This window comes from Pinus tabuliformis, chromosome 5_2 (assembly GCF_031772625.1).
Source record: "Pinus tabuliformis cultivar Carrire ecotype Pingquan chromosome 5_2, CPIR1, whole genome shotgun sequence".
In the NCBI taxonomy this organism is placed as follows: Eukaryota; Viridiplantae; Streptophyta; class Pinopsida; order Pinales; family Pinaceae; genus Pinus; species Pinus tabuliformis.
In genome coordinates this window covers 116,003,054-116,013,199 of record NC_142306.1, presented here as the reverse complement: position 1 = coordinate 116,013,199, position 10,146 = coordinate 116,003,054, and positions in this window count along the sequence as shown.

Here is a 10,146-nt window from a genome sequence, read left to right as displayed (position 1 = left end):
GTTGTCGATTCAACCGTACCTAAGAAGACCATGTGCATGTTAGCAGATGAGTTGGATGAAGGGGCCGAACCAATCCATCGGTTGCAACGGAGGCAAGATTTCGCTTCAGCAAGATGTCATCATGAGGTGCATGCACACCATCACCAACAACCAATCTTGGCATCAGCTCACCACCTTCACCATCACAAGCATGTCAAAGAGTTGGTCTCCATAGCGAACCAAGTGTCAGTGATGTCTTGCAAGGCTTGCTCAAGCCATGTTGTCTCATATGAGTACATGTGCATTGTAATGTTGAGTCATGTCAGTGTGAGTCAAGTGTCGATGGTTGGATGTAATAGTTATAGAGTAGGTGAAGAGTCATGAGGGTAGTTGAACTGTCACAGAGGGGAATGTCAAGGGTCACCCCACCCTTTTCTATAAATAGTCTCTCATAACTCATTGTAAGGGCTTTTGGTCAGCCAAGCTTCTAATAAGACTATCTTGAAGAAGGCTTGGACAATATTATAACGCGCCTTGGCTTCTCCACTACATGGAGCTAGTACATCTCTTTGGAGGAGCAGGTGGATGTGCCTGTAACGTTCCATTGTTGGGGCTAGCAAGTTTACATGGATGTATTGTATGATTGTGACTTACACTTTTTATGTAATAAGAGCCAACACATTTTCATGCATATGTTGTTATTGTAGTTGGATTGCTCCAGTTGCTTTGATGATATATGTTGTTTAACTTACGTACTTGTGTATGAATTGATTCACATGGCATTATACGAATCTTGCTGCTAATGTGTTGCATATTGTTTTAATGTTGTCACCATATGTGTCAACTGCTCTGTTGGACATCAAACAAACCTTTCACTTGAACCTTGCTATAACAACTTTCGCACTCATCTCGGACTGATCCGTGAGTGTTGTACGTGTTATCTTACCTTGTATGATGTGACTTTCTCATCCAAGTGGACTACTCCACCGAAAGCTGAGCATGTCCTTTGTGTCGTGTGTTCCTAGCCGAGTTGGGATTGATCCCTTTCAACTTGGAACTCACCTTCACCTCCTTCCCCCTTCGAAGTGTTGGAACCTCTCATACACCTTCCTTGACTCACTACATCAGTCACACCCTTGCTGCTGACAGAGTTATCCTACTTGCCCCTGTGCGACATCACCATCAAGGCATTACCTTACGACCCACTGCTAGGATTCCTGCACCAAACGTTCTGAAGTCTAATTGGGAGTTCTTACCAGGGAGATCCCCTTGACATGTTCGCAGGTCCAACACCGTCAATAGGTTCTTAGATATAAATCCTCAATTTCTTGATCTAGCCCTTGATATGGTTTTCACTGTATACCATAGATTATCCTTTCAAAATTATGATTTGAAAAATCCTAGATATTATTTCTAGATCCTAGGGTTTCCTAGGAGGGAACAATCAATTAGGGTTTATTTTTCATTTTTAGGGATAATCTAATTTAGGTCTTAGAAAACCCTACAAACCATAGATCCTCGAGATGTGTATCAGTTTAACTATAAAACCCTAAAGACTTTACAGACCCTTTATCTACAACATAAAACAAATTGTACATACCTCTTACCATGCCTTCTTCTTCACAAGTATACGGTCCTTCTTCAATTGTCAAGGGCCAATCATTCTTCAACAAAGGTGCCTCATGGTTCACAAGATCATAGTTCAGATTCCTTTCCTACATCACAAAAAGGTAACTCAACTTCTTTCAAATACCTAAGTCTTTTCAATATTTGATAGATGCTCCATGATGTTATTTCCATTATTGAGTAGTGTCACACATCTCTTGACTGTCGCATTAGGACTATTGTTATATTGAGATAACGGACACATTCGTCCACTAATATATATCTCTATATCACTGTCATCTTTTCTCACTGTCCTGCTCTCATATCACATAATATGACGAGCCATAAGCCAGTTTTACATGCAAATTTCATATCACAAAATAGTTCATGATCCATGATAGTTCGATGTTGGCCATAAAGCGATCCATAAATTGTTGTAAAGGCAAGCTAATGCATATACAAATTTTTAACAATAGGTCAGCCTCTACATAATCGTTACACATATTATTGCCAGATCATAATTTTGTCATCAAATGTATTTTTTCTCAAAGTTTCATCATTAATATTTACGGAAAATACGTTAAATTCATGTCTTATTGTAATGGCGCATGTAAGTTTGAGCCATTGTAAACATACAAACAACTAATCCCAAGTCACACATAGTGAGATTCATTATGTGATGACATCACACACACACACACACACGCGTGAGCCATAAGCAAATGTGAATAATGCCATTGTTCAGAATAAATGAGACCATCCTTCAGTTCTCATAACTGTGAACCACAAGTACATTGATTTTATATACGATTCCATAGGATCGAGAGTGGGATTATGCTTTAGCGAGAGCGAAATGAATCATTTCTTGTTACAGATACTAGACTAGGATCTTCAACTATACTAGCGAGCTATCACAATCACCACATAGTAGTTATGCGAGATGTCACAAGTGAACTACAATAATATCTAATTATGATACCACTGAGATGTAGCTTTACGAACTGATCGAACCATAGAAAATTTGGTTTCAGCTATTGTTGAATAGATCCAAATCACTGTAATTTTATATGATCCATAAAAGTGAATTATGCGAAAGCCACCGTAGAATACATGACTATTGTGCGAGTCATATGAGCGGTGTTAGAATCAATCTATACTATTGTGTATGCCCTTGTAATGCCAATGAAGAAAATAATAGAAATACCATATGATTTAGACACAATGAAGTTTTATTGAACCACTGAAATGGAAAGGAGGATACGATCCATTGGAAAGAAGTGAGCTACAGGCTATAAGATCTGAACCTAGTACTGTAATGAGATCCTATAATGGGAGCTAGAAATAAATGAACCATGTTCCCCAGAGATTTCTATAACATAGTGAATTAATGCAGTCTCTGCAATATATGGTTCGGGACATAAAAGTAATATGATGTCACACAATGTGAATTTCAAGATATCACACAAACTAATTTATATGCCCATAATCTTGATTAATCCGCAAAGACAAAATCTTCAAAAATTAATAGAGAGAGATTTGATCCAAATGCTAACAGGGATGTGATCTTCAAGTCTCCTTGTGAAAACCTTAGCTCTGATACCATGTTGGAGAATTAGGAGGTTTGCAAATTAAGTTTAGTTTCTCCTTCCTTAGTAATTACTTGTGAATTTGGCATTATCTTATTATATTTATTCTTCTTTCATCAAATAATTACAAAACATAAAACATGAAGATCACAAGAACAAAATAACATAAGATATAGGCTCCAAGCTAGGGCAAAACCCCTCTAAGGGGAAAGCATAGAAAATTCTCTTCTTATAGAATGAGATCGAATGAGATATCCATGACCCATAACCACATAAAACTTCCACCTCTAAATACCAAGTCAATCCTTCCTTCTTTCCAATAGATCCATCAACAGGAGACCAACAACAAGAGATATACAAATGTAGATATTCCACAAATCCTAGCTCAAGAAGAAATCCTCTCTTTCATACTTTCAACTCTCCACTTCTTCTCTGCGCTCTCTACAATATTTCAGACCACAATCCATCAACTATGTTTGTGTCAAAATTAGCACCATATTTCCTCTATTTATATAGTTCAGAGGGGTGCGAATTGACATGTCCATTGGGGCAGGACTGACTTGGCACCTAGAGGGGTTTCTAAAAAAAATTACATATTTAAAAATTATTTTTCCTTTATCTTTACAACAGGTCTAAATAGGACTTTGACTCTTTTGACTCAAAAACCTAGAAGCATGAAGAACATGTTTGTCTACAATAATAATAATAATTTTTTCTTTTCTTTTCTTTTTAGATAAGATACATAATAGTACAATTTATGAAGACCAAAACTAGTTACATTCTCCAACAACCCAAACTTGGTAAAAAAGAATATGTGTGGCAACAAGTGGAAAAGACTTGAAGACAACATCATCATATGATTTGATAGACTAGGATTTGATAGACCCCACTCCTGAACAGAAAGAATACAAAAAATAAAGCCCTCTATTAAGTCTCCTTCCAAGTAGTCCATTTTTACAGGACCTTTCACAAATATCAATCAACACAGCAATATTCCGGAAATTTGAACAGAAATTATATTTATATATGGATGCAAATATTACACAGGGAAAATCTTTTCCTCAGATTGACTGCTTTTATAGGAGAATCCTTCCAGAGAGATTTCCTTACAGAGATTGACTATCTTCGCATTTATCGGGCTTTATGCTGATCGCATGGAACAAGCAATACCGAAGGCTACCTGGCGAAGGATAGACTCTGCCTCAATATCAGACTTCGACACATATACAGACTGGTCGACTTTCTATATGATTCGGCCACTTTAGGTTCTCACCAGTGCCGAACACATTGATGCGCAGGCTCCCCTTCAATGATCTGAAAATGGTATGTACTTGTTTAAGGGTGCAAGGTATCCATTTCCAATAATTTCAACTGTGAGCTAGACACTCCAAATGACCTCTAAAAATGTATAAACTTCTTATTTCTTATACAGAGATAGACTGTAGGGGCATTCACCGGACATGTCACCTCTAAAGAGAGGATGAGTTCCAGAGGCTACCTGGCCCTCTACAGGCTCTGCCTAAAGAAATAACAAAGTAAACACTTAGAAGTCGTTGACATACACATACTTGAAGGTTAAGGTCTTGCGGAATAAGACAAATAATTTTCTGCAGCTGAACTGCTTTATCATTTTGATGTCTTTATTTGCTAAAGATGATATGCTAAACAAAACTGATATAAAGTATTAAATAGCAAATAAATATAACTTGCACAAACCAAACGACATCACAAGCCACTCAAAGAATCCTTGTTTGGTTTTAAAGGCACCTGCAACTTTCATGCGGGTAATGGATGATGTCTTGCGTCCTTTTTTTGATGATTTCGTTATTGTCTACTTAGATGACATCTTAATTTTCAGCAAGTCTAGAGAAGATCATGTCATGCATGTTAGGAAAGTACTTGATGTTTTGAAGAGAATCAGTTTCTTTCTAACCAATTGCAGGAAATGGAAGGCCAACTTCATATTGCAAACATGAAGCTGGAAAGGATGCATGAGTTGGAGACACAACTCCTTGTTGCCAAAGAAGCCTTAGCCAAGTATCAGCTGGAAGAAGAGGTAAACAATTATAGTTTGTCTTCAAATTTTGATAAGAATGTTTATGTTGGTTCTTTTGAGAAACATACCAGAGGCATAGGGTCCAAGTTGATGTCCAAAATGGGATATGAAGGAAAAGGATTGGGCAAACATGCACAGGGTATAGTTGAGGCAATAATGGTTGAGGTAAGGCCTAAGAATTTGGGTCTTGGCTATGGACAATCTTGTGGAGAAAGTTCCAAAGCAGCAATGAAGGCAATTGAAACAGTTCCTAGAAGGAGTTTCATTTTAGGTTCTTTATCTCAAGGTTGTAAAGGTTGTATCCTTGAGGAATGCAATAGTTTGAAACAGACCTTGCAGGAAGAAGGTGTGCATAAGCATGCACTTGAACAAGGAAGTGGTGAAAGCTCTAAAGCCATTCCAAGGATTCATGGTGTTCCAAAAGGAGCTTCTTCTTCGTTTGATTCACCTCCTCATGAAGGTAATGAAGGTGAAAGGGAAAGGTATAAATCTGATTTCAATCATATTTCCTTTGATCATGTAAAGCATGGAAAATTTCCACATAAGCATTGGAAAAGAATTGCATGTTCTTTTTGTGGTTTGTTTAACCATAGTGTTTCTAGATGTTGGAAAAGAATGGCAACATACAGGAAACTTTTGAAGGAAAGGAAGCAAGAAGCCAAAGTTCCATTGAACAATGCAAATCATGCTGTCAAGAAGATGAACATGTGTTGCACTTATTGCCATAAGCATAGACATACTGCTGAAAGGTGTTGGACTCTGAATCCAACAATGCTTCCACGAAAGTTGAAGAAATTGGAGAAAGAGTATGGCAAGAATGGGAAGGAAGTTTCCATCATTGATATGTGTCAGGATGATACACATGTTGATATCGATGTGCAGTTAAAGGAAGCGCCTTTGAAATGGATTGGTAAGAAATGGTTAGAATTCTTATCCAATTAAAGTGGCATGTCTTTTGAATGAATGCATTTCTTTGTTAAGGGAATGCAAGTTGCAGGAAGGAAAAGCTGAGTATGATACTCACTCTATTGCAGCGGAAGTTATATTCATTTCAGCTTTGAAAGTACATGTACATGTGATTGAGGATCTTGTACTTATGATTGTACTTAAGAGAAAGTTGAAGGATAAACTGCATGCATGAGAATGATATGCATGAGCACATGGATCATGATGATTTCCTTGTATTTTAAACATGTATGTGTGATTAACTTGAAGGGTTGATTACTTTGTTTTTAACCATGCATGTAATGTAATATTGACTTGGAAAAAGTTAATTTGATCTCCAAGATTGTAAAGAGGAGAAATGATAAGGTGTTTCATCTTTGTAAAAGCCTTCTCATTTGGGAGGCAGCTTTTCTTCTGGAGCGGAGGTGCCATGGATGGGCATCGTGACAACTGGCAAGCCCACATGTTCAGGAGAATATTTCAGCTCATATATAAGAAAGTTTCATTGCTGGTTTCTGCAAACTTTCAGTTTGTCTGGCGAACAAGCTTGGTCGGGATTCGACGAATACTTGGTTTATGCAGCAACATTCGCCATGACGAGAGTTGATAAGGAAGGACATTTTGGCATCAGTATGCTCTTTTGGATGAATGGAAGAGGATATTTCTGTTCCTCAAGTGCTGTACAGTTCAGTTCAGAGATTCAGTGAGTTTTTGGGGACCAAAAGCCTTCTCATTTGGGAGGTGTGATCAGGTGTTCATGTCCTAAGTGTCGTAAAATGCTCAAAATTTAAAGTGCTTAGAACTGGTTCAAAGTTGAATGACTGGAAATTGCTCGTCTTCCCGATTCCAGCACCGCAAACGGTTCGAAAAACGGTCGCCGTATGAGGAAGTTATAGCAAAAAGAAGAATTTGTCCATAACATTAGAAATTTTAATTTTTCAAAAAAAAAAAAAAAAGGAATATTCCGCCTGGCACGAAATCCGAAGCAACCACCAAACATTAAATGTAACTGCAGTTAAGTTGGCGGAATTTTTGCAGGAGCGCCAAATTTGGCGGACCCGCCATAATTGGCGGAGCTATCTGGAGTTAACTAAAGTTAGCTGGAGTTTTTCTAAGGAAAAACTGGAGAAACTTTAAATGGCCATAACTTTGGCTAGAAAACTCAGTTTTGGACGAATTTTTTTTTGATTTTGGGTATTTTTGACCTTCTGAAGCCATTGGTGCAGGTCTTACAACCATCTAAGGTTATTTGCAGAGGTTTTAGAGCCGTGAAAGTTCTAGGAGCCACCAGGGCCCAATTTTGTGAAGACTGTATAGGGTTGCAGGTATCCATTGGAGGTGATCCAATAGTCAATCCTGAAGGATTCAAGTGTTTTGAATCCATTTTTACCATCTATTTCTCCTGTAGATGCTTCTATTCAGCTGTATTTTCAATTTGAGCATTTAATAAAAACAAGGACAAGCCCGGTTGGGAGCTTTGGACCCAGCAGACGTAGCCCTGGAGGGGGTGAACTGCTTTATCAACTTCTTTTGCATTTGTGGTTGATTTATTTTGCAGATCAAATTTGTTTTAATGTGTTAAACAGTAAAAGGAAATAACTCTGCTATGCTTAAATGGGTCATGAACAGCTGAAAATTTCATGTGTTTTCTTTCTGCAAGACATGGAAATCTTTTAAACATGTTTAATTCTGAATTGAATACCTTGCAAAGAAATTTCAAGTAGTTTCAAATTCAGATCATTCAATTAGCATTTGCTTAACTATAAACACATTTTATTTTATTTTTTTTATTAGTCAGATACTTATATTAGTTTTTCCAAAAAGGATTACATATGAACAAAAAATTCTTAGCTCTCCCGACCTCACACCGACCATATTTTTTGGCTAACAGAGTTATGCAATATCTTGAGAGAAAAAGGTGATTTCTACAAAACACCAAAAAACAAACAGTCTCTAGTGCCCAAAAAACTACCAGCTATCATCACAATTACATAGGAGGATTATGCCCTTGGACAATACCAAAGGCTGCCAATGGATCTTGACCTATGTGGACATGGAAATCTATATGTGCCAAAATGGCCTCTATCTCGTCCAAACGCTCATCAAGTCGACGTTGGTTGTGACAGAAAAAATCTAGATGTTCCAGAATTTCCTCTTTAGAAAATTACAAATCATTAATATATGCAATTACCTCATTCAGGTCTTCATATTGTTGCTCGCGAAGGATGTCTAAACTGTTTTCAATGCCACACATTTGCTCCACGATGGTCTGCAAGGTTGGAGGTTATTCGACCCAACCCTGTGACTGGGGTAACTCCTCCACTACCTCCTCATCCATCAAGGATTCCTCCTCTTCCCAACCTTCCCCTCTCACAACCCTTACCTCCAACTAGCCTCGGTGGCCAGCTCCGTGTCTTGTCTTGCCCCTTTGATGTTGCATTAAAACTCTCCCACGACAGGTAAGCCTTTATATGCGTCAGTCCCCTCTTACCCACTACACTCATGTTCCAGATTCACCGAGAGTGGATAGTCCCACTTGCCACCACAACCAAACTGAAGCCATTGGACCCCAAACTCGCCAAATCCCACCCAAAGCTACTCACTTATGCCGCTAATCTCCTTCACTACTCGAGTCACTCCCCTAATACCCAGGCATTTATAACAAGTGGCAAATTCTTGCAATTTCCCTTGGATGCAAGGCTACAAGGCAATGGCATCCTCCACCTCATGAAAGAAACTAGCCAAAGGGTAATAGCACTAACCAAAAATACAATGGGTCTTTTTGAGTCCTCTCCCCGACGCTCAAAGGAGAACTATGGAGATATGTAGTTACAACAGCCATTGAGCCACCAACTCTACTATGAGCACAAATGTCCCAAATCGCCTACTTAGGGGACCAAAATTCAACTTACTCCCCCAAACATCCATCACCTTCGTTGAATACACCTTCAAGTTTGCAGATTTGAGCGTGCATGCACAAGAGGAGAACCTGTGCACACACCACTGCTTCGTTCCCTTGATACCTGGCGCCCATAACCAAACAATATGAAATGCAAATCAAACTCCACTAGTCATTTAAAAAGAACATGGCTTCCTTCTCGATTCTTCCTAGCACCCATCACTTGGGCCTCCCTACCCTTGTACCTTTCACACGTGTCCAAACCATTACTTCCATTGGTTGGTTCGTGTGCCATATCGTCCTTGCGATCAGTTGCCTCATGCAGTCATTGATCACGCACCCCCATCAGGGAAAGTATAAACACATGTTGACACCATTGAGAGTAGATCATATTTTATTTTTTAAGTTTTCCTCTCCCATAGGTTGAGCATGCTTGTGCATCATCTTTTCTACATTTCTTTTTCCAAAGAGATAAATTTCCCTTGCCCTTTACTCTCTTAAACTTTCAAATCGAGGAAACTAGTGCCCCTTGGATTTCCCCTTTCCCATGTTGTTCTATCGAAAATTTAAAGAGGAAGTTGGTACTTTGTGACCATCTAAAATCCAACATCATGTGGCCTAACTTGACTAATAAATTTCATTTTAAGTTGGAGGGTTTATTCTCATTGACTTACACAGGTTTACAAGCAATCAAGGCAAGGGTAATGGTTTAAGTCGTGTGTTCAAATTGGAACACCTTAAAGTTTGATAAAATTTGATAATAAAACTCTAAACTAAATTTGATAACTAACATATTCATCATTTTATATATATTACATACATTTAATTTATTTATATAATATAAAAAAGATTTTTGACATTATTTTTCTCGATTAATCACATCATTAGTTTTGTTTTGTTGGCCTTTCAAATTAACTAATGTGGTTCATCCTCGGGACAAAAATGAAAAATATGATCTATCCATAGGTATAAATAGTCAAGATGCATCATGTTCCAAATATAAATGTTGGAGAAAGTTAAATAAAATTAATAAGATTTAATATTTAATTAATATATGAACGTTATAAAATATTTGC